The 25,927-nt window shown below is 41.8% G+C and overlaps 1 long non-coding RNA gene across 4 annotated transcripts in view; it reads left to right on the top strand.

The window, feature by feature from the left end:
• Positions 1 to 7,378: 7,378 nt before the first annotated feature.
• Positions 7,379 to 25,927, top strand: part of LOC106003617 — a 44,781-nt gene continuing 26,232 nt past the window's right edge. Inside the window, exons 1-4 of one of the 4 annotated variants that reach the window (XR_001176209.2) lie at positions 7,379 to 7,615; positions 16,241 to 16,339; positions 19,112 to 19,186; positions 19,580 to 19,946. This is a non-coding gene — a long non-coding RNA (uncharacterized LOC106003617). The other 3 variants (XR_001176208.2, XR_006606797.1, XR_001176210.2) reach the window with 3 other exon arrangements.

Genomic DNA, 25,927 nt, shown 5'->3' with positions numbered 1-25,927 from the left:
AAATAATAGAATCTGGAAGATATGTTCCTCAAACATAAGGATGAATAAAGAAATTGGTAAGCATGTCATTAAAATTAAATAATGACTTACTGTAAAGAAAAAATGCTGATGATCAATTTGAGAGGACTTTAAAAATAAAGTAACATGAAGATACCAGTTGACAATAACATGGGACACTGAAAAAATATAAGATTTGAGTTTAGGCTATTGATAGAGTTCAAGGGTCCTAAAGTCCTGTGTCAGTTTGAAGGAGAAAGGATATATCGATGATCTTTACATTCTGTTAAGATTTTTTTTGAGAATAAATGGTAAAAAGTATAGAAATATAATTTCCAAGCCAAAAGAGAAAAGAGTTTGGAAATTAAAAGAAAAAAAGAACTGACAATGCCATGATAGGCAGGACAGCAGGGAGGAGACAGAAGAAAAAAAAAAAAAGCAGAAAGACAAATTTAGATAAATTCTAAACAGAAAAATCTAAAAACATAATGTTGAGTAATACACATATTCATTAAAACATGAAACAAGATAAAATATTACTAATAGATGTATGAACAAAAAGTAGAAAAACAAGGATAGGAAAGAGAGTCAGGAATTTCAGAATCATGGCTACCTCCAGAGCGGCTGGAGACTGGGACTGAGAACAGGTCCAACGGGACTTCCACTTACCTTCACGTGTTTTGTTCTGTTTCTTTTTTTTTTCTATACTGTAAAAGAAACAAAAAGAGAGAGAAAGAGAGAAGGAAAGAAAGAAGAAAAATGACAAGCTATTTGATACAAGATAATTCTACACAAACAAGCAGCACACGAAGTGTCCCCTCCAGCACTGGCTGGCTAAGTCAGAAGAATGTCTGACCCTTGATGTTGGGGTCGGGAGTTTGACCCCCATATTGGCTGTAGGGATTAAATAAAAATAAAACTCAGGGGTGCTTGGGTGTCTCAGTCAGTTGAGCATCTGGCTTCTGCTCAGGTCATGGTGTTGGGGTCCTGGGATGGAGCCCTGCATCATTGGGGCTCCCCACTCAGTGAGGAATCTGCTTGTTCCTCTCCCTCTGCCCTTTCCCTGCCCATGATCTCTCTCTCAAATAAATATAATCTTTTAAAAATAATAAAATAAAATAAATAAAACTTAAAAAAAAAGGAAGTGCCCCTCAACAAATTAACATGTACAGAGAAACAGATAGAGCATGAGCAAGCAGGATAAGCCCTGTGAAGGATCATGTGAGAATGGTTTGTCCTCAGCTACTGGTATTGGCATTATTAGCATTCTAACTGCAGAAATCTGCTGGGAGAGAAAACGGCTTTAACTTGTACAGGAAAAGACTGATAGTAGAATGAAGGAAAGGACACATGACTCTAAGGATTTTATTTTAACACTGATAGAGGTTAGTATACATATCATAGAAGATCCTGTTTCCTCACAATATTTACAAATAAAGATAATCTGACTGATTAAATCTCTTTCTGAAGGCAAAATGGCGCACTATATACCAGCTTGGTAAGCAAGCATCTGGGTGAAAAACTGCAAATACTAAAATCCCTTTTGGGATGGTTCCAACTTGAAGAGTCTCTAGCTTGGAAGTCTCCTCCACCCACGGCTGTTTGCCTCAATTCTGGGGGCTTCAGGGTAAAGCGGAGAAGGGGAAGGTTGAGGAGGGGGAGGAGAGGCGTGGGAGATCAGATGTAAAACTGGGCAAACCACTCATCTACTTTACTTACTTCTTCCATTTCTCAGGAAGAATTGGACACGAAGAGAACTGGAATAAATTTCAGATGTGATGGCTTTCTACATTTCTTCTGCCCACAATTTTCCAGAGAGTCAGCCGCCCTTACCTAGGCCAGACTTAAGAGAAAGTGGGATTTAATTACATCTCTTCCAATGCAAGCTGGCCACGGGGACAGTATCGGTGGGAAAAGTCTGTTCATGTTTATTGTTAAGTTTATGGCAGGTAAAAATAAAGCTCTGCTCTTCTATCTTCTCAAAGTGATGACAAAGATTTTCACCTAAATACCAAGATCACTGCACATGACATCTCGAGCCAGTCCAGCACTGACCCCAGAAGGATCCCATGAACACCTCAAGGACTACCAGACAATGTGAGCTCTGCCACTCCAGCTGAAAGGGTGATTCTGAAATGTTACCTTCTCCCCAATTCTCTTTTTTGATTGGGGTAAAATACACATATTTTTCATATATAGTTTTAACTAAGTATAATTATATAAATACAAATGCACCGTTTTAAATATATAATATATATACATAATTTTGATGAAACTGTACATCCATCCCAATCACAATACCATATAAAGTCATTCTTTAAGGAAACATATTATCTGAATAGATCCAATAGCGAAGAAACACAATAGCTTCTATTTCTAAATATCTTGCATTTGCAATCTTAGACCCAGCATCCGAGACGTGAAGATAATGAGATACAAGGTAGTAAATAGTATATTTTACCCCATCTATAGGAAGAGTTCCCACTTTCCATAGTCATTTAGATAAGAAACAGAAAACGCTATAAATCACTGCAAAGTGATTTGTACTTTAAAGCACAAATCTTAACAATTTGTATGCTGAAAAGTGATTAATCATACTTTATTTTCTTTCCAAATTTTCGTACCCTGCCTCATGAATAAGCCAATACACCTTATCTTCTGTCCTATCTGAAAAATCTGGATTAACAGCCAAGGCCAAATTCCATTCTAGCAACAGGGTACCTAGCTACAAATAATTCTCTTGAAGTCCAAGGAAAATAACAACAAATACAGGAACACCTTACTCTGAAGTTCCTTTATTTTGGTTTAAACCTCTCTTAACAGGCTCTGTTCAAGTCTTTGGAGCATTATTAAACGATCCTACTATTGATTTTCTGCACTTAGTACTGGTGGAATGGAGTGACTTGAAGCACTAATGACTGAAGTCCACTCACTGTCTAAAGGACAGGTACAAAGGCAAACGTACTTGGAACTCATTCCTCCAACCATCCTCATAACTTAGACTTCAGCGCCTGGAAATAGGACAGGTGGGAAATAGGACACGGAACCCAACTCATCTCTCCTACTTAAATATAGCACTGCTTCTATTTCTGTTACTTATCTTGGGAAATTTCATAAGTATTGGTATATTTTGCTATTCAGAATGAAGCCGTATGTTTCATTTCTACCTTTGAAATCCGAATTTCCAAGCAATCTTTTTTAGAAAAGCACTCCTCTATTTTCAGCTTCATTCTCCATGGGCCATTTATTTGTGATGCTGCGCCGTTGAGTAACTAGAGGTTACAATAAGAATTTGTCATGCCAGAGTCCATCTTTAAAAAGAAAAGCTTTTAAGACAAACACACCAATTTTTTAAATGAGTAGAAGAAATGAACAGGCATTTCACATAAAAGGTGGGGGGGGGAGGGACGGTTTCCTAAGTTCAACCTCATAAATAATCAGGAAAATGCACATTAAAACCACAATGAGACACCATTTCACACCCCATCAGATTAGCAAAAATTTGTAGTCTTACAATATCAAGTGTTGATGAGGATGTAACAGTAGAGAAACTCTCCTACAAATTGGTAAGAGTGAGGAGGTGTCTTTAGGGGTGATATGTCAGGATGTCTTTAAAATGGTTCAGAAAAAAAAAAAAGCCCATAAAAATGTATAGAGGGAGAAAGAAAAGGCAAATAAGACAAAGTTTGTTTTACAAAGTAGGGGACAGGCTCTAGGGGCAGAGTCTGGAAATTGGAATCACGGTTCTGCCGCTCGTTAATTGTAGTCTGGTTTAATTATTTAAGCTCTCTTTATGCCAGTTTAATTATCTGTGAAATGGGAGTAAGGGTGGTATGTAGTTGCTAGAGGTGTGAGCATTTAGTGGGGTAATTCATGAGAAATCCTTAAAGGAGTCCCTGCGGTGACATAACCCTTCAATAAATGTCAGTTATTACCTCTGTGAGCTCCATTTTGCAGATGATGTAAGTTGAGACTCAAGGGGGAAGCAACTTGTCCGGTCACATCTGCTGCTGGTTGAGGCTGTGGGGAGGCTCTCCCACAAATCAGCAGAGACACCCACACAGCAGCTCCCTAACAGCCAACACTTGAGCAGCCTAAATGCCCACCCACTGTAAACTGGTTCACTAAATAATGCTGGTTTGGTTTGGGGTTATTTGGGCGGGGGTATTAATTTATTTAGAGAGTGTGCACGTGCACACACAAAAGTGGGAAAGGGGGAAGGACAAAGGGAGAGTGAGAATCTCAAACTGACTCTGCACTGAGCTCCGGAGCCCATTGTAGGATCAATCTCATTACCTTAGATCATAACCTGAGAGAAACATCAAGAGTCCAGTGCTTAACGGACCGAGCCACACAGGCGCTCCAATAATGCTACATTTCTATACCAGAAGGCTATACAGCCAGGGAGAGGAAAATGATGTACTAACATGAAGAGTATAAAAAAATTAAAATTAGGGGTGAATGGGTGGCTCAGTGGGTTATGCCTCTGCCTTCAGCTCAGGTCATGATCTCAGGGTCCTGGGATCGAGTCCTGCATTGGGCTCTAAGCTCAACGGGGAACCTGCTTCCCCCTCTCTCTCTCTGCCTGCCTCTCTGCCTACTTGTGATGTCTCTCTCTGTCAAATAAATAAAAACAATATTTTTAAAAAATTAAAATTAATTAAAGGTTTTTATTTTATCCTTAAAGATTTTAGCTGGTACAGCAACAAGACTAATTAAGTCATAAAAACTACCATAAAAAAAAACAAAAACAATTTTTTTGTTTGTACCACTTTGTACTTCAGCACAATACTTGTTAAGATCAGGAAAGTACTCTCAAAATGTTTAACACATGAATAGTTAAATAAGCCAAAAATTTATTCCTACAGTCAACTAATTGACAACCATTAAGATCAGGTTTTAAATGAATATTTAGTGACATAGTGAAATGCTCACTATATAAACTTTAAAAATATAGTATTCCCAAACTTTAAATGTATACAAATATATATATGCAAATATATACATTTGCATCCATACATGTATATGTACATATATTTATGTATCTATAAAGTACTTATATATACGTATTTAATATATATATCACAAAACTTGAAAGTTTGTACACCAAAATAAATCTTTTCTATTTTTTAAAGATTTTATTTTATTTCATTTATTTATTTTTAAGCAGACTCCACACCCAAAGTAGGGGTTGAACTCACAACCTCAAGATCAAGAGTTGCATGGTCTCAACCCACTGAGCCAACCAGGTGCCCCTAAAATTCACTTTTTTTTTTTTTGAAGTTAGAAGTGGTTTTCTTTGAATGGAGAGATGGAAAATGATTTTTTTTTCCTTTTTTTCTTCTTATCTGTAATCTGTATTTTCCACAGTGAAAATGTACAACTGGGGACTCTGGAGGGTAATTAGGCATCTAATATAGTCAGGGATTAGCCCATGTACAGTTCTGAAACATTTCTACTCCTGGGTGAAACTCTTCAACTGTGCTCAAGAAGACATTTACAAGAAGGTTCATAACAACATTGCTTCTAATAGAGAAAAAGTAGAAACACCCTACATCCATCCACGGAAGCATCTATATGTACCAGTTAAAAAGAAGGAAACAGAGATACAATAACCAAGGTGGGTCTATCACAAAAGTATAACGTGGAGTGATATATATCTGAAAATGGCAGAAATGCAGGTGGAGTAGGATACTGTTTATAAAAAGATTAAATACGTGCAAAACAACATTATGTATGTTTACTTATATATTATTTATGTATATATGCATATGTAGGAAAAATATTTTTAATACATGGGAATGTTGATATACCAAATGCAGGGTAAAGGTTATCTGTGGAATGTGAGGAAGGGAAATGAGATGGGGGGCATAACAACTGGGGGCGCAGGGAGAGGACAGTAAGCACACCTGTAATGCTTTATCTCTTGGACTGAGTAGTAGAGCACAGGGATTGGTTCTTACACAATCCTCTGCGGGGGTTTGTATGTGTGTGTGTATGCCTGAAGTGTTTCAGAATAAAATAGTCCTCACATAACGAAATAAAAAATTTAAATTGTTTATCTCGAGAAATGCAATTATTTGGAGGTGCAATCATGGACATTTAGACTAATTTAGTGTGTGTGTGTGCTCGCGCGCGCGCGCGCAGCATTGGCAGGGGGTGGGGGTTCCAGTTGGACTGATCTTTTAAAATATTTTTACATCTTTATTTTGGCAAAAACAAGATTTCCAAACCAGAACATTTAATTCCTGCGAAAACAGAAACGATTTTTAATGAGAATATTTTATTATAATTATTACCCAATTTCGTTTAATACCCCAACTCTATCGGGAGAAAAAAAACCTCAAACATTTGCCCTTCCTGTCCCTAAAACATACATATTTAAAAGCAGGGGGTAAAGAAAGATCGAATCTGTAGAAAGCTGTAGTCATTTTATTTTTCCAGCCAATTCTAGATGTAGGGGAAGCTCCGTGGCTCAGGGCAGAGGCCCTGGATGACTAAAGGCACATTTCCAGCCTTGCTGAAGCCCATCATTCCAACCCCGGCCGACTTTGTCACAGGGCAGAATGACACATTTGCACATGGTTAAACGGTTTCGTCAGTGAAATAGATTTAAACTAGCTTCAGAAGGAAGAAAAGAAAACATTCAGTGCATTCCACATTTTCCCTTAAGTACGCTGTACCTTCCAGTTATGCTGCATTTTGCATGCCTCAGAGCTCTGAAACACTATTTAAATGGTGCACATAAATCATTTCGTCCCCAGTGAAATACAGCTATCTCCTCCGGGAGTAATAAGGGGTGACCTGTCCCAAGTGACTACACCCTGGGGTGAGGCCACGGCTCGGCCAATATCAAAGGCAGGTAAACCGACGGGACCCACGTTCTGTCTTCATGGCCGGAAAGTCTGGGGAAGTTCTCGTCTTTCCTTGTATCCATCCACCGCACATTTGGGTTAAAAGCTCTCGTTTGAAACCCTGGGAAATTCTACCTCCCGACCACATGATCTCAGCAGTTCCAGCGTGTGGGAAATGTAGGGTTACAAGAGCGGAAAAGATCGTCCAAAAAAAGGCAGGCCGGAGGGAGACACTCCAAAGAGTGGCTCTGGAAAAGGTGACACGACCCAGAAATTAACAAAGATGTGAGTGAGGGGGTGGGTGTCCGTGTGTTCCCAGCAAAGAACAAGAGACTTTCCTCATCCCGAGAATCCACCGTGGGGGTTCGTGCAACGCACGGACGCGACTCGATTGACAACAATCTTGTTTACACAGCGCACACCCTGGGGGAGAGCCGTCCTGTGTTCGCAAGCCAGTGCCTGCGTTCCAGACGCTTCCCGGGAAAGGACGGGCCGCGCGGGGGCGGGGCCGCCGGGCTCGGGGCCGCGCGGCCCGCGGCTGCTCCCCCGCCCCGCCCGCCCGGCCACCGCGCTCCCGGCCCGAGCGGGTGCTGGGAGGAGCGAAACCGCTTCCCGGGCCAGCCTACCCCAGGATGTGGCAGAGGAGGGCTGGCCCGATACTCGGGGCGCCTGGGAAGGCAGCCGGCCTCGGCCCGGCGCGTCCGCGGGCCTCCGCACACGTGCACTCTCTCTGCATTGCTAATCAGGACCTCTAAGGAGCCTAGGTAATTTCCGAACCAAACCCTGCCCCCACCCCCCGCAGCACACACTGGCTCGCACCCCGGGTCCGTAGGAATTGCCAATAAGGGCGCCTCCTGTCCGACGAACATGCTTAGCAGCCGAATTCGGCCGCAGGGATGGTCTGCAGGCGGCCCTTGCTCCAGGCGTCCCCAGGGAGAAGAGCGAGGTCCGCCTCCGGAACAGCCTGGAAGCTTCGACTTCCTAGGGCAGAGGAGAGAAGTCTACCTCACCTGAGCCGAGGCCAAAAACCGCCCCTTCCTTTGGGGCCTGGCTTTCCCTGTAACTGAAAGGACCACATCTACTGTAAAATTTTTCTAAATTTCACTAAATTGCTTTCGGTTGAATAATTATGGGATCTCAGTTTCAGAATTAAATTCATCACCTACCAGGACGGCGTCCCAGACTGGGCACATGCACAAAAATTAGCTGGCTGAGTCCTCACACATCCCAGTGGGGTTGCTGCAAATACTTGCCCAGGGGGGCGCCTGGGTGGCTCAGTGGGTTACGTTCCCCACTCTTGGTTTGGGGTCAGGTCATGATCTCAGCGTTCTGAAATCCAGACCCTCCCCCCACCAGACCCCTGTGTGTGTTGGGGTGGGGTGGGGTCCTGCTCAGCGGGGAGTCTGTTTAAGATTCTCTCTCCCTTCCCCCCACCCCCGCCAACCCCCGCTCGCTCTTGCTCTCTAAAATAAATAAATATTAAAACAAAAAGCCAAACACCTGCCCAGGCAGAGAAGCAGAAGGCCTTCCTAGGCTGTGTTGTTGGTGTAAAGTCACCCAGACCAGCACCTTGCAGGACCTGCTCCTTAAACCCCAGGGAAACCCCATACTAGGGAGTGGAAATGGCTTCACCCTTGACTTCTTTTTCTCTGCAACCCTTTATCCGAAGCTGTTTTCATTTCCTTCTTTCCCTCTCCTTTCTCTCTGTCTTTTTGCTCCCTTGGCCACAGGGTCACTTCTTCCTAGCCGCAGGAAGTCTGTCGAGGACAGAGGATTAAAAGGCAAGGTGGGGAAGGGAGATGCTATCCATCAGAGCAGGACAAGGGCAGAGCCGGCCTTCGGCTCCTCTTGCCAAGTTAATGTGGTACGAGAACCAGCCGGGTCGGGTCTGGACACGCTTTCCTGTTCTGCAGCTCCCAGAAGTTTTCGCGTCTCTAACTTCAGTGATCTTTGGTGCCCCTAAAGGCAAGTGGGACACCTGAATCATAAAGCTTCAGATGAGCTGAGTTCAAAGTTTTATTTTCTACTTCTAAAGACCTCCATAAATTAGGGCAAAGGGAGTTGGAATCCCGCCTCCTGCCCCTGCGTTCCTCTGAGATTATTAAGGTTGGCTAAGCAGTTGGCTCTTGGGAAACCAGGTATAACGAGACCTGGCTGGAGGGAGCCGGGGGTTGTTTGTGGAACTCTCTTCTCTGCGGCAGGAGCAGTCCTGCAAGTTTGCCATTTAGAGCTATGTGGTGTCGCCTGCCTTTTGCGGCAAAAGTCCCAGAGCACAAGGCTTCCCGGCTGAGCATCAGGCCGGCCTTGAACGAGGAGGAAAGCGGGCACTGTGAACTGGGGGCCGCGGGCGTGGGAGACCTGTTCACTCCCTCCCCCACCCCACCTCCCCCCTTCTCATCTGCAGTAGCCTGGCGAGCTAATGTTCAAAGAGAAGCAATGCTTCAGAGCTTTGCCGCCAATTTGGATGGAGTCCTTAGGATTAAAGTGATAGGATATCGTCAGAACGAACATTCTGCACAGATCTAAGTTGATCCTGAAGAAAGCAATTAATTCTTGCTGTTCTGTTTTCCTTATCTTCATGTGGAACCCTACGTTGTCCCAACTCTCTCATGTTTTTGCATTTCCAGCAAAAGAGCTGTTTCTAAGACTCTTACAACAGTTACGGTGTTGGGGATAGTCGGTAATTCCTGTTTTTCCCCTCTGGCCTGTCTGCCTGCAAATGTTCTGCCGCGGTAGCAACCGACGTGTTTTTGAAACCTGGTGGCAGAGATGCCATCTGGTATCATTTTCCAGGTTGTGCCGGACCGTTTCCCCAGGGCGAACACAGAGACCCTGGGCCGTGCATATAGGTTGAGACGGACAGGAGGGGAACGTAGAGCAACAGAAGGGTGGGGACTTCAGGTGGCTTCATTCCAAAGCCCCCGGGATGGCCCCACAATCACACCAGATCCTGTTCTGGACTATCTGTCTGCCCACTCAAATCAGGTTCCCAGAATAACAAGGACAAAAGTAGGTGGGAGTGTGAACCATGGAAATATCAGCTCCCTACGGAACAAGCTTGTTGGTGTTTATGAACATCGGCCTTTTGAAGAGATGGGGACCTAGACAAAATCAAGGCTATTTTGCGGGAAGAAAACGAAAAGAGAAAGGAGGAGGAAGTGAACCACCCATCAAAAATAAAGGAACTCTCTCCCACTCTGCTTTGTATTGTGATCTAAACCTACCGGAAGCCAGACCCAAAAGATAGACAAGGCCAAACTGATGAGTGTATCATGGTGTCAGCGCCATGGGTTTGCAGACAGCTGAGAAATGATTCCATTCTCATGACTCTCCGAGACATTCTGCAGTGAGTGTCAGGGTGACACCAGTGCTCGTCCACCTCCTGTTATTTCCTGCAGGGCCTTCTGCAAAGAGGAAAGCACCCCTTTCTACTTTATTCCAATAGACTGGTCATTTTTATATCTCAGTGGTCCTCAAAGCATTTTATAGAGGAATCTAAATCTATCTGTTATTATGGGGAAAGTACAGACTTTCAGGGAACAGAAATGAGAAAGCCCTTTGGCTGAAATTATTTATTTTTTATAAAATCTCTTCGTAACAAAGAACCTATCTGGGCGATAAAGAGATTCAGAAGCATGGGGGAATGGCCCTCACATTGCGTTTTGTTTTTACTCTTTGGTTACCTTCTCTGGGTCAATCAGACCAATTAGAAAAGTCAATGTTATTCAAAGTGGGGTAGTCTTTTACTTAGGACTCGGACAACTATTTTGCTGGAAATATAGAAACATTGGGGAATCGGGACTGACTGTGATTCACCATAAAGATAAGGGAAACAGAAAACAGTAAGAATTAATTGCTGTCTTTGCGATCAGCTTAGATTTGTGCAGAATGTTTGTTTTGACAATATCACTTTCATCCTCAGGACACCCTTACAAATCAACATTGACGTGTCCTTAAAAGATAATGTGACAGCCAGCTCTTAATTACTTGAATCATGGTGCAGAAAGAACTTATTATAACCAGCAGACCAAGGGACCATTCATAGAAAAGATGGGTCAACTGGACACAGGGGCGGGGGGGAGGGGGTTGAGGCTTGGAGGAAGCAATCGAAGTTCCTGATTGTTTCTTTTCCCAAAATTCTTTTGACAAAAATTCGGTTGCACCAAATATCCATCATTGTCATGATGACCAGATCATCAAACTTGTTTCATTAAATGCTCTCTGTCCTCCTACGATGGTCTAAACAGGCTTTTCCCACTTCGCACTCTATCAATCCAGAGTGGTGATTGTGCCCTTGTATCAAATATTAATATTTGTATAGTTATTAAAGTATGTAATGATGTGCACAGGGACTCTAAAATTAAATATAGCATGTCATTTATAGTCTTTTCTAAAACTATAAATGAAAAATTACTTTCTAGCCATTAGTCTTTGCTGGAACCACTTGTGAGATGACTTCTGTTTTAAACGGTAGATATGACACTTTTTAGAAAGTACAACATTTAAGTGAAATCGTTTACATTGATGATCAAGTGTTTTTCAGATGAGGTTGATCCGTGTGCTCTTTCCTGAACAAAATATTGAGTAGAAGAAAAATAAATGAAACAGATAAAAACAAAAAATGTTGAGGGGGCAATGGAGGAACAGGTTTTAGGGCTTTCGACCCTCTGAAGGGCCACAGAAGCACTTTTGAGGAAGAGCAGAGCATGGGGGACGGGGGACGGTGAAAGCCAGTGAAGTATTGTCAGACTCATTAAAAAGAAAATAAATAAAAGCCTGTTGAAGATGACATACATCTTCCTTGTACCTGTATGTGTCTGTGAAGTACCATTCAATTCATATCTGGTTCCCGTCTTCATCATTCTTCCCCTGAAACTGCAACTTCTGTAGCATTTTATCCTAGGGCAGATGGATTTTGTGTCTGTGAATTTTTAGATTCTCAGTTGTGTCCTGGCAGTTCAGACCAGGCCAGAGGCATGTTAGGCCAAGAGGCATATGACCTCGATGAAATTATTGAGCTAAGTATTTCTATGTTGTCAAATAACCATAGCATCTGAAGAAGTGATTGTCAACTTATGATTAGAACTTTAAGGCTCTTTCATCCAAAAAAGGTGATTTATTTGCAGTTGAGACCACTGAGGTCTTGGAAGTTGAGGGAGATCACCAAGGTCACAGGAGTTCATTCCAGACCCCAGCACAAGTCTCTTGGCCTGAGTCCTATGCTTTTTCTGCTACCCTGTGGGATTCATTGCACACATTAATATGAAATTTTTACAGCTTGCAAATATCAAAAGAACCATCAACTGACACTGATGATTTGTACCTTTGTTTAGGCTCAGCTAGTCTGACTCCTTTCTGAAGTCATAGTCAGGAGGCACAGCTCATCTTAGATCACAGATCCTGGAAACATCCTTAAGAAACACAAGTCACTGCAAAAGGATTTTAGGAGGTCATGTGGGGAGACAACACCAAGGTACACCAAGCATCTGTGCCTTCTTTAGGAAGTAGTGGGGTGGGTTGTGTAGCGTATACTGAAACTCATCAGCCAACGCGAGGCTGGGACAGGCAGGCTGGAACCCTGGTCTAGCTGACTCGGGCCGCTGTCCGCATTGAGAGCTTCCTTCCCACCTAACTCCTTGGGCAGAAAGTGGGGAGAACTCATCCCATGGGCCAACCTTCTCATAAACCCAGAGCTTTCAGTCCTGCCCTGGCACCAGAGGAGTCTGAGTTGGTGTCACACACCCATGATCGAAATAAGGGAGCTTCGTGTGGTTTTGAACTCATCTAAGCATATTTGTGCCTACTCCACATGCCTTTCCAAATGACCTAATTGGACATTTTATTTATAAGTCCCATTCCTTAAACATGTCGTTTTCTGCTTCAGGCAATGTTGGATTCGTTTGTTTTTGCTCTTTCTGAGCTTTCAAGAGAAATACTGAAGGAGGATTCGCTGTGAACCAGATCAATACGATGGTTTCCATTTTTGGCTTTTTGGCATCTTTGCTTATGTTAATCGTTGTGTGCCTAATTGTATATACAGTGATACGACATGCATTTCTGTCTGTGTAAATGCACATGCTTCCGAGAGACCAAGCAGCACAGGTTTCCGTGAGGCACACGTCTGTCAACCACGAGTGGAATGAGAGGAGTGAGTCTCCCATCGGGGGTTCCCTGTTGCTCCATACAGTTTGGGAAACGGAAGACACTCAACTTTGGAAAAGCACCTGGGGGTACTTGGGGGTAATGATCCTGTTTGTTACTTGGCTTATTCAGATTATGTTATAAATAGGATGGCCTCGATTTTTAAGTGACATCATTGATACAGCATTTGAAGCTTCCTCAGGAAAAGGAGCAGCGGTTAGTGTAGATCCTGGAACACTTGCTTGCCCTGCCTCACAGGATTGTTGCGAAGAGCAAATAAGGTGAAAATTGTAAGGGACGTTGCAAACTGTGACGATCTCTTCCCATTTATTGGTACAGGTACATGTTTGAGTTACATTTCAGCATGGAAGCAAAGACCAAAAATTCAGATTATTGCTTCCACCCACTCTTATGAAACTGTAGGACACTTAACCTGGTTTTTTCTTCAGTAGCTTTATTGATGTAGATTCTACATACCCTAAAATCCGCTCACCGTGAGTGCACACTGATTGATTTTGAGTAGTTGTATAGAGTCGTGCAACCATCGCTAGAATCCAGTTTTAGGACATTTCCATGACCCCAGTAAATTCCCGTTTGCCCATTTGCTGTTTAACCCTTTTCACACCCCAGCCCCAAGAAAACACTGATGTGCCAACTATTTCTATACATTTGCCTTTTCTGGACATTTCATATGAATGGAGTCTTTTGGATCTGGCTTCCTTCATATAGTTTATGTTTTTGACATTCATCTATGTTGTAACATATATCGGTATTTGGTTCCTTGTTATTGCTGAATACTATTCTGTTAACATTTGGCTTGTTTTGAGTGTCTGACTATTCGAAAAATGCTTCTATGAACATTCACGTACATATCTTTGTCTAAGACATCTGTTTTCATTTCTCTTGGGTAGATTCCTAGGAGTGAATTGTTGGGGTTTATGTTTAGTTTATGTTTACATTTTTAAGGAACTGCCCATCTGTTATCCAAAGTGGTCATATCATCTTATATTCCCATCAGCAATGTGCAGGGGTTCCGATGTTGCCACCGCAACCTTGCCAACACTTGTTATTGTCTGTCTTTTTGATGCCAGCTGTCCTGGTGGGTGTGTAGTGATGTCTCGTGATGGTTTGGATTTGTATTTCCTTAACAATTAATGATGTTGAGCATCTTTTCATGTGTGTGTTTGTCATTCATATATCTTCTTTTTTTTTAAATCTCTATTCAGATCTTTTGCCTAGTTTTAAAAGCTGGGTTGATTGCTTGTTATTGAGCTAGACCCTACTTGTTTTTTGTCATTAATTACCATTTCATCTTTCACCGACACGTGCTCTCCTATTCTGCTGCCTTCCAATGTTACTATAGGTCTGTGCTTCTTTAATTTTTAGTACAAATACATCTTTTTTCCTCCAAGCTTGATTTTGAAACTTCCTCAAGGAAGTTTTCTTATTTCTTATTTATTTCTTTTTATAAGCCAGACCTACAAGATATTCTAAAGATAATATCTCCTCAATGAGAATTTGTCACATAAATGATGAAAAGCTCATTTTCTGTATATCAGTATCATCAGCACACCTGGTATTATAATTTAGTGGGTCGCATTTAATTTTCTTGATTATTACTTATTTTGTACATCCAAGGTTTCAGTTTTAAAATCATTTTGGAACTGAAGGAGCGCTTCAGATAGTAAATGTGGACAAACAAATTTAATTATCAGAAAAGGATTAAAAGAGATTCTGGGAAAACAATAGTTTGTGGTAGTTAATGTGTTCAAATAAATTCAGATTTTTAGGTATTATAATTTTTCTGCAAATGTCTCCGAGTGCCTTAACAAAAATAGCACAAAACATAATTATCAAAACGGACAACTCTCTCAAGTATACCCATGAGCAGGTTGAAAGCAAACCAAATGCTTTACCTATCACCAGTACTCTGGACCACAAATAAAGATTTCTAATTATAAATATAAACCTACTTAGGTATCAGCCTGAATATAAAACAAAAACAACTTTCCCTATAACTAGTAAATAACAGAGGAAAAAAAAAAAAAAACTTTTGAGCCTTGCCTGGAAGGATGCCAAAGATATACACTTGAGAATATTTTAAGGTAATTAGCATTTTTGTCTCTGTGTCAGTAAAAATAGGCTTTTGCCTGCTACTAATTTTCTTTGGGTTAGTGAGACCATTGTATGAGTGAAGGGCCGTTAAAGGCCATTTATATTGTACAAACAGAGGCACAAATTAGAGAGGGCATGTTAATAAGGAGAGGGGCCTTATGAGTGCTCAATTATGAGCCCAGAACCTGCTTCTATTTTAGGGGGATAGAAAACACATCAATCTTGCTTTTAGAATATTTTCAATTAAAATGAACAGCACAGGGCATACTAAGAACCAGCAAAGGCTGTGGCCATGCGGATTTTGAATCGTTCTAACGCACCATCTGAGTATCAAAACTGTTACACGTTTAATGGGCTGAAATATAATTTGAGATCCCCGAAGAATGAGGTCCCCAAGCTGCATAAGAAATTCTAAAGGAAAAGAAATATAAAACTGGACCATCTGTTTCACTTTTCGGCCTGCAACCTTTAGAGTAGAATATTTGGAGGAGGATGCTGTTTAAACCCGAATAGGGATGAAATATAGTACATAAACTCATAACATATCATTAACTTCCTCTCTCCCAAGCACAATCAATAGCGTCCGCCCGCCTAGCTCTGCATGCTAAAAACAAAGCCCAGTGTTCCCCGCACAGAGCAGTCACTTTCCCCCACACCGAAACAATAATGGATAGATTACTCTCCGGCCCTAGGCAGTGCCTCCTGCCTAATTGGGGTGAGCAAATGGAGGGACCCACTCTACCCAGGCAAGTGTTCGGGGGATGTAATTATAGTTTGCATATGCAATGATATCCGTGTAAGCCCAGTTTGCACTTCCTTTAGCCACTACTCTCCGTGGCTTCCTAGCATGTTTCTTATTCATACTTAGGAAAACATTTCAAGATCTCCTCACCCCAAGTTACCTTTCCCCTTATGCAAAACACTGATTTTAGAAATAGAGCTAACAGGCAGTCAGGGTTCACGGAATGCTCAGAGAGTGGAAAGGCACTAAATAAAGCAGTGAAAGGTGGCGGGAATGAATGCCTTTGGTCTCGAGGTAGAGAAACCACTACCCCCTCAGTGCTATTCAGTAAGCCCAGAGCTGAACTTGTGCAAACCATGATTGTATTGGATTTTTGGCTTCTCTTTTTCAGGTGGCGCTAGTCCCCTCTCTTGAAACCTTTGTAACTATTAAGGCTGAAGTGCCATTTAAAGAAAAAGGAAGGCAAAGAAATGAGCTATAGGAAGCCATGGTGAGTCATTTGTCAATGAATCCTTTCTTGAGCTCATTGGGGAAGCAGGCTTCAGGGTGATGGGATCATAGGCTTTATTTTGAATTTGTCTGTTATAACCTTAAAGCTTTCTTCAAGAGAGACACATAGGGTTCATATCTGATATGCCGTCTCTGTTGCTACGGAAAAGTCTGTACTTAACCATATTACGGTGTTCTGTTAGGAGCAGGGAAACCAGAATATCAGTTCATCTCTTTTTAAAAACTGTGTTTTATGGGCGAAAACAAAACAAAAAACATGGACAGCACCTACTTTGGACGCCAGAGAACAATTTTAAAGGCCTTTTTTTTTTACATTGTATGTATCAAGAAGCTGTTATGCATTTAAAGATTCATGGTGGCCTCTTAGCTACAGAAGTTAGCCGTCATGTTATACAGTTACTCACCTTATGCAATTTACATCTCTGAGTTCATCTCCATGTTGCATGTCTCATTTCCCCCCGAGGCTCCACAACGGAGCTCTCCGTTGGGCATGGATCTAGTACTGCCTTCTTGGTGCAAGGTGAAGGTGCTACGATGAGTACTTGCTGTTCATGAGTCTTCTGTTCAAAATGGAAAGGTAGAGCTTGCCCTAACATGAAAATCTGGGCTTTCCTGGAAAAAAGGCAACAATGGCTCTAAACACAGTCTGAACATTTTCAGCTTTCACATTTTTTCTCTTTGTATCGGTCATTGCAAACGAATCGTTTGATTCATTTTAAAACGGTAAAATAGGGGCGACCTGGGTGCAGGAGTTTTCGTGCTTGGGATTGTGAGTTCAAGCCCGGTGTTGGGCACAGAGATTACTTAAATAAATAAATATGTTTTTTTTTTTTTAGCCAGGAATGTATTTTATAGTGCTAACTCCTACGCTTGTAGGTAGACCTGTTGTTTCCCAGCAGGGATCTAGAGTCAGGCCGCCAGGGTAGGGGTCCGGCTGTGCCATTTGTAGCCTGTGTAATCTTGGGTAAGCTTCTTAACCTCCCTGTGCCTTAGCTGTAACACTGGAATAATAATGGCACCTATTCTATAGTGCTGAAGTGGGAATTAAATGAGATAGTTCCGGTAAAGCATGGAAAATGGTGGCTGGCACATAGTAGGTATGCAGTATGTGTTAGATTATTACATTGTTGTGTGTCTTTATCATCCTGCAATTTTTAATTTTGCCCTTTTCTATGAATATGGAGCCATTTCCTTAACTCAGAAGCATTTTTCTTAAAAGGATTTTATTTATTTCTTTGACAAAGAGTGAGAGAGCCAAAGCAGGGAGCGTGGCAGAGAGAGAAGGGGAAGCAGGCTCCCCACAGAGCAGGAAGCCTGATGCGGGGCTCCATCCCAGGACCCTGAGACCATGACCTGAGCCAAAAGCACACACTTAACGGACTGAGCCACCCACTCACCTGAGACGCATTTAAAATGGTAGAATTTGGGTCATTGTGGCAGGATGTTAGAAAAATACGTGGGATTGGGGGACTTTCCAGTGTCGCTCAAATAATACTGAGACTATAAATGACAGTTTCCCTGTAACTCTAAAGAAAATTTGGCCTTTCAGTCTGGAATAGTAGGTATGATTCCTTCTTTGCCCATTGTCCTTCTAATAGCTCTTTTTTGATTCTAGATAATACAAATTAAAAACTGTTTGCCTAGATGTATATATGTTATAGAGGTCTTTAAATCTCTGTTCACATCAGTGCTGCATTAACAATCCTTGTATGTTATTAAACGTAGAAAGAGGTTAAAAATAATTTTGATTGTTCACTCCAACATAGGCAAAGACCAATCATGGTCTTTGGGATACTGGCTTTTACCGGTATACTGAGTATAATAGATGTAGACAAAGCCAAGGAGCTAGTTTTGTGTCTCTCCAAACTGAATGTGTAAGGTTTCAGCCAGACCTGGAATTGATTGTTAGTATTTGGCATTTCTTCACAACCAGCGGGAGCACTATTAGTAGGTCTCTTTCTTTTACTCAGAACGTAATTTGGTCTTGTCAAGTTAATTTGGCTATAGTCGAATGGAATTTTTTGTTCTTTAAAGGTTCGTTGTTGTTGTTGTTGTTTGCACATTTCATTTATATACTATCTCTAGTGAGGTCAAATTCCCCATGTAAATATTATCTGATTTATTCTCATAACATCTCTAAGAGATAGGGTGTGTTTGTCTATATTATTAACATCTGGTCTTAGAAGAGCCACATTTACTTTGTTGGGAAAGCACCGAAAATAAATCTCATGTAGACACTAATGGAAAATATAATAGGAGATAAATACAGGTATGTCTGCAAATGAAGATATTTTCCCACCTTTGAAATCTGTTGACTAAAAAGATAAAAAGTGGAACAACTTATGATGATTGAATAGTAATAAAAAGCAGCATTTAATCTAAATCTCTCCTTCCTGTGATTACAGCATACTAAATATTACTCAGTACCGGAGAGTGTGCTGATGAGCTACGTAAATGTTTTCCAATAAAATTAAATAGATTAGATTTGGAAAGAGAATGTTAATGTTTCCAAGGCTTTTAAAGAGTCCTCTTTATTTTTTCTGGAAGAGTCTTCTTTTAAAACTTCTCTGAAAAATACGTGCTTGCAGACCGTGGCACAGTGTTCCGAGTCCTAGCAGAGTGGACACCATTATTTCCACGCGGGTAGAACAGGCGGAGGCAACCATCATGTGTGAGAAGTTCTTGTCGTCTGTGATCCTTTATTGTTAATTCTCTTCGTGTATTTTGCCTGCTGCTTTGTTTTGGTTGTCAGAGTCTGTTACTGAGACAAGAGGAAGCTCATCCTGTCCCGACAGCCGCAGAGTGAGTTGGCATGACACGCCGTGAGGTGAGTCTAATTGCTGTTAATATTGGGAGGATGCATAATCCTATTAAAACGAAGAACAGTTATAAAAAAAGATAAATAAGTGGTGGCAAGTCTAGATTACAAGAAAGAGGGACAGCCTGACGAGGGAAAACCCATTAACCTGAAAGGAAGCAGTTCTTTACTTCCAATGTAGCAGTTGTGAGGCCGCATTCCTACTAAATCCAAATGGAAACAGTTTTTTGAGTCATTTATAGACTTAAATATTAGGCTTTCTTATATGTGAAAAAGGAGACCCTACCGTGATTCCTAATTGTTAATAGAATATCAAAATGCCATGTTAGGTAGGTTTCTAGGGAAGCTTTCATCTTGTTCCCTAGGTGTTATTAATGAGTCAAAAAAGGTAACTTATATTAGGTGGAGAGAACACCTTAAACCAATGCTTCTCAGACTCCAGTGTGAGCTTCATCTTGGAATCTCGATACATTGTGGGCGACGATTCAGTAGGGGCTGGATGGGCCCTGAGATATTACATTGGAGAAGCCCCAGGAGATGCCCGTGGTGCTGACTCAGGACCCCTCCTGGAGGAGGCAGGCTGCAGAGAACTCTTCTACAAAGAAATTCACACAACCATGGTGCTACTTGCTTTGTCATCATTTCCAGAAATTGAATGGCATTGGGGTAACAAAACCAAGTCACTTGCTTTGCAAATGGAAGTAGAAAGAATGAGCCAATTTAAAGCTTCAAGGACTCCTTTATGATTTTTTTTAAAAGTAATCTCTATCCCCAGTGTGGAGTCTGAACTCGACCGTGAGATCTAGAGTCACACGCTGTGAGGCCGCCGACTCTTGACTTTGGCTCGGGTCATGATCTCAGGGTCCTGGGATCCAGCCCCACGTCATGCTCCCTGCTCAAGGATTCTCTCTCTCCCTCGGCACCCTCTACCACTCATGCATTTTCTCTTTCTCCTCTGTAAAATAAATAAATACATCTTTTTTTTAAAAATCGCATCCTTTAATGACTGAGCCAGACAGGCGCCCCTAGGACTCCTTTAACGACAGCTGGATTTACTGCTAAGGTTGAAACTATAGAATGGAACAGGCAGAAAGGCAGAAAGTCTCCTGGTTCCTTTTGGAGCTTCATTCATAGCTTCCTTCAATACTCCCCCTTCCTTGTGGTCATGGTTATTAGATGGCTATAGGAAACATGAACATATTCTGTGCATACAATAGACTTCACAATGGAAATTCATGATGACTTAGTAGAAGAGAGCATTGTACTGGGGCGCCCGGGTGGCTCAGCCAGTTCAGCAATGAGACTCTTAATTTCAGCTCTGATAGTGATCTCAGGGTTGTGAGATTGAGTCCTGGATGAGGAGTGCTCTGTCCTGGCCACGGAGCCTGCTTAAGAGTCTCTCTCTCTATCCCTCTGTCCCTCCCTGCTGCTCATAAGTACATGCTCATTTTTTAGAGAGAGAGAGAGAGAGAGAGTGAGCACGTGCAAGCACTGTGCTTCTTCTCCATCATCCCACCAACCAGGTTGTTAAGTGAAGGTTTAATGCTGCAAGCATCTGACAGCATGCACGTTTCACCCATTTGACCTGTGCCCAGGACGTGCCGTTTATTGGTGGTTTAATACCAGTAAGGTCATCTGACATCCCCCAGCATGAAGTCTGGTGCTGTGGGCTGTTGAATGCATTAATCTTAATCAAACCTCAGATAGCTGAATGAGAGGGAGAACTTCAAATAATTCAGAATACGTTGGAGTCAGAAGAGCTCGAAATGGGGAAAATGGGTTTCAGAAACTGGGCTGCACATTAAATACTCTGAATTTGGGTAATCACAAACTACCGCTTATTACTTACCTCGTAAGTTTGTAAGGAAAGTATAAACAGAGGGTAAGAAGGTGAATTCCAACTCTAGAATGTTATGTGGAGGTACTAGTCTGCTCAGGCTGCTTTAACAAAATACCATGGCCTTAGTGGCTTAAGTGATGGACGTTTATTTCTCAGTTCTGGGGCTGGGAAATCCAAGATCCAGGTGCCAGCTGGATTCAGTTCCTGGCTAGGAAGGACCTTCCCCCTGGTTTGCAGATAGACTTGCCCTGTGTCTTTAAGTGGCTGAGAGGGAGAGAGGGATCAGTCTTGCTCTTCTTATAAAGCTACTGATTTTCTTCTGAGGGTTCTAACCTCTGAATGCTTTACTTCATCTAGCCCTGAGTACCTCCCAAAGGCCGTATCTCCAAATACCATGACATTAGGACAGTTTCAACATGTGAATTTGGGGGGCCACCGTTCAGTCTGTTGTAGTGCTAATGGCTGATGAGATGGTGGTGACTTTGTCATTATAACACAAGCACAAAGATGAAGACTTTTTTGTTGCTTTTCAACTTCCATATACTTTTTATATTTGTTGTCTCTAAAACCGCAAGTGTGTGTGTATGACTGATGTCAAGTCTGGAAATAAGGCCCCTGATGATAGTGCCGCCGTCCCATTATTGAAGGCTGCTCATCCTAGAATCAGTTTATCTCCTACCCACAATACCACCTTTTAAAAAAATAATTGTGATGAATTTACGAACTAACTCGCATAATCTTACTCTAGGAAGACAAATTTAGTCCTACTTCATGAAGACAAATTTACTTCTAGAATGTTATAGAAAAATCTACACCTTCTAGTACTCACTAGAAAGCAAACATGGCAGACAAATGTGCCATTGGAAAGACTTGTTTCCTAGTACAAACTCTTGGAAGTGATGTATACAATGGAACGACAAACTGCCCGGATGTCAGAAGGAAAGCGAGAAACCAAAGCTTAAGCAAAAAGTATAAGCGGAGGCTGCAGGGACCTCTGGGGGTTTCAGCTTTGGGTAAAGGCCATGGGGGATGAGGATGGGCAGAGGAGGAGGGAGAACTGGGGGCAAAAAATAAAGCCCGTAGACTCACTGGGCAGGGAGGCTGAAGCCAGTCCCCTGCAGAAAGCTTGGAGCCTCAGGAGAGTTAGCACAACCCCACTCATTGGCTGAGGGAAGGAGAAGAATGTTTGCTATAATTGAGCCCAAGCTGGGGCACAAGCCAGGGAAGGGACATCAGTGGAGAGCAACTGATACCAACCTAGGCCACATCCTGAGAGGTCTGAATTTATTCTATATGCCTGGGAAGCTAGCTGTAAGTCCATTTCTTGGTATGCACTGTCTAAGCCAGTAAATTAACATAAAAGTACATCCAGAGCCTTGAAACCTGCAGAAATCTGACAGAAGCCGAGCATTCTGTGAGGTTACTTTCACAGCTTCTGGGTCAGAAGCTGGCTAGTCTGCTAGGGCTACCAGAACAAAATGCCGCAGGCTGGGTGTCGTAAGCACCGGAATAAGGCTGGAAGTCCGAGATCAAGATGTTAGCAGGTTTGCTTTCTCCTGAGGCCTCTCTGCGTGGCTTGCAGACATCTGCTTCCTGCTGTGTTCTCACATGGCCTTTCCTCTGTGTGTGCACATCCTTGGTGTGTCTTGCTTTTTTTTTTAAGAGGAAGGCAGAGGGAATGGGGGAGAGAGAGTCTCAAGCAGGGCTTGATCTAAAGACCCTGAGATCATGACCTGAGCCAAATCAAGAGTTGGATTCTTAACTGACTGAGCCACCAAGTCTCCCCTGTATCTCTTCCACATCTTATAAGGACATCATTAGTCATATCAGATTACTCTTATGACCTTATTTAATGTTAATCACCTCTTTAAGGGGCACCCTGGCTCAATTGGTAGAGCATGCAACTCTTGATCTTAGTGTTTGAGTTCAAGCCCCATGTTGATTTTACAGATAATTTTTAAAAATGTTAAAAAAAAAATCACCTCCTTAAAGGTCATATGTCTAAATACTGTCACATTGGGGTTTAAGACTACAACATATTTGAATTTGGGGAAGAGGACATGGTTTAGTCCTTAACAGAAACCTCTCTCGGAAAAGCAACCAAACCCATGGAAGATGAATTCATAACCACCACAACAAAATGTTACAAAATACATAAGGATTGCTACTTTATGGTAGAGTTATCAGAGGCAAAAATCAGCTCCAAAACAACTACAGATGACAAAATCAGACACTAAAAAACAAATAGAATGAGCAAACAGATCTTTAAAAAACATTGAACATGCAACAAAACAACAAAGTGCCATGGAAATAAAGAATAGGCAGATTTGGAAAGAAATGGAAAGTCTGACAATGGAAATTGCAGTCATTACAATTTCACTGAACAAGTTAAATTACCATATTAGACACATCAGAAGAGAAAATTAGCATAGTGGAAGATATAGTTGAGGAAACCACCTTGAATGAAGTACAGAAAGAGAGAAAGGGGTGGAGGAGATGAAAGAATGGTTCAGGGCGGGAAGACAGAAGGAGAAGGTCCATTGGGCACCTGCTATGTCTCAGGGAGACACAGGGAGAGAGGGGCATATGGGAGACAGGCAATATTCAAAAAGAAATGGAGTCTTTTAAAAGATCATGTAAGCCCAGTTGAGCCTTTTAAAATTATGGTGCTCCTGGATGGCTCAGTAGGTTGAGCATTCCACTCTTGATTTCAGCTGAGGTTACGATCTCAGGGTCATGAGCCCCGTGTCAGGCTTCACACTGACCATGAAACCTGCTCAAGATTCCCTCCCTCCCTTTGCCCTTCCCCCACTGCTCATGGATGTGTGTGTGCACACCCTCACTTTCTCTCTCTCAAAAAAAAAAAAAAATCAGCACCTCAGTATATACAAGAAAATGAATCTTTATGGTATTTGGTGTGTTGCTGTACCTCATTATTAATAATTCCAGTTTCATAAGCAAGTACTTTTCCTTTGCCTCGTGGCTCTTTCAGAAATGGTTTTGTTCACTTTGTCTGCCTTTGAAACTAGAGAACTATATTTTGTTGCTGCCTTATAAAAGAGCTTTCCCATACATTCTGTCATCATCTAATTTCTTCCCCCTTCATGATAGAAATCAGGGAGGCATTTCCAACGTCCCGGACTAGCATGCAAATGGTAAAACATTACCAATCTGCGAACCAACAAGCGCTTCTGGAATCAGAATTTTCTTACCAACTGAGGTTGCTTTTCCTTGAAGCCGGTAGAGACTTGGGCATTCCCAGTGAGCACAGCCCTGTTGAGGAAAGTTCCTGACATTAAGGACTGAGGAGCTTAAAGACAACCTACTCTCCCCCGTATTAGGACCAGACACCCGTTCAAAGAGATTTGCTGTCTAGATGATTGAGAAGAGAACAGTGTGAATATCCCTGAAATATCTGATAATGGAGGAGGGACTGCATAGAAACACTTGGGGTTTTTTTTCCTTTAAAAAATTAAATAGACTTTTAAGAATTTATTATGCTTTTTGTAAAAGAAAAAAACTTCTCAATCAACTTTAAAAACACAATCATTTGGCTTTGGGCTCCTTCAAGACTTAAAATTCTGTGGAGGATTATGTGTGTGTAATTTCTTTTAATAAGCCACCCATAGAGGTCTGCTTTGGAAAGATTTAATCCCTGAATGTGTTTGTAGAAAATTCTGATTGCTATTCTAGAGAGGCAGGCCACTGTGCCTTGAGCAGTGTCCCATGGGCGCAGTAGCAATCCCCGGCACAACCAAATGGCAAAGCATTTGACATATAATTCTCCCAGGTTTTTTATTTTTAATTTTCAGTGTATGTTACTGAGATACCTCCTCTCCTCTTCATCTGTATTGCGTTATTTTTACCTGGAACCGATCTTGACCTCATCTTTTCTATTCACTGGCTTTCACAAGAAATACAATCAGTCCTCAGTCCTTAAAGAAGATCCGAGGTGGCATCATAAAAAGTTGTGCCCCACACTATGCAAAGCTGTACCCCTCACCTCGTCGAACATCTCTGATCCCACCCCTGCCCCCAGATCCCCAGTGATCCGAAGTGACCTATAAGGATACGCCCTGCAACACCGTCTCAGCCGGAGACTCACTCGATACTCCTGCCCCCGGGATTTTCCCTCAAGTCCTCCTGTTTGCCACCCACCTTGCCTGTTGAGTTGGGTAATTCAGTCACCAAGCCCCAGTTGGGTAACTCAGTCACCAAGCCCCTAGCTCATGCCAGCATGCAGTGAACTGGCAGCCCTCCAGCTACAAGAATTTATCCTCGGAGAGCAACAAGGGTGACAATCAATAATAATTCTGTTACATATGAAAGTAAAAGCTTTATTAAATGAGCAGTACTGACATTCCACCCCCCAAACCACCTTTGTCTTATGAACACGTGAAAATGTAATATAAAGGAATTTTTAAAGAAATGCAGTCATCGAACAACAATTTAGTTCTAGTTCTACAACTCTTATTACCAAAACTAAAATTTGAATTTATTTTGGGGTAGATTGACTTGGGATTTCTGAGCAGGTTCTCAGCTCAGTGAATACCTGAGGCTTTAAAAAGGTTCACACAGCCCTTGACTCTGATTTCAAATGCTTTTAATTCACTTCCTACTCAACTTCATCTCAGTGGGTGTTCAGTAAATATTGGTGGAATGAATGGGAAGGTCCGTATATGTTACCACATCCAGATAATCCGTGGGCTGAAAGTCTGCTTGTCTTTGGATATGTCCTTTCTTTTTCCCTTTGCTTAGACAAAACAAAAACAAAATACACTGGTATCCCTTGCCCAAACAGAAACAAAAACAAAACAAAAAAAGAGAAAAATAAATATCAGTAAGATAACAATAATATCGTGTATGATAAATAAAAGTATTCAATGAAATGTTTTCAATAACCCTCGCTT

This window comes from Mustela putorius, unplaced genomic scaffold, assembly GCF_011764305.1.
Source record: "Mustela putorius furo isolate JIRA1106 unplaced genomic scaffold, ASM1176430v1.1 tig00000450_pilon_pilon_pilon, whole genome shotgun sequence".
NCBI lineage: Eukaryota > Metazoa > Chordata > Mammalia > Carnivora > Mustelidae > Mustela > Mustela putorius.
This window is presented reverse-complemented; position numbering and strand designations above follow the sequence as displayed.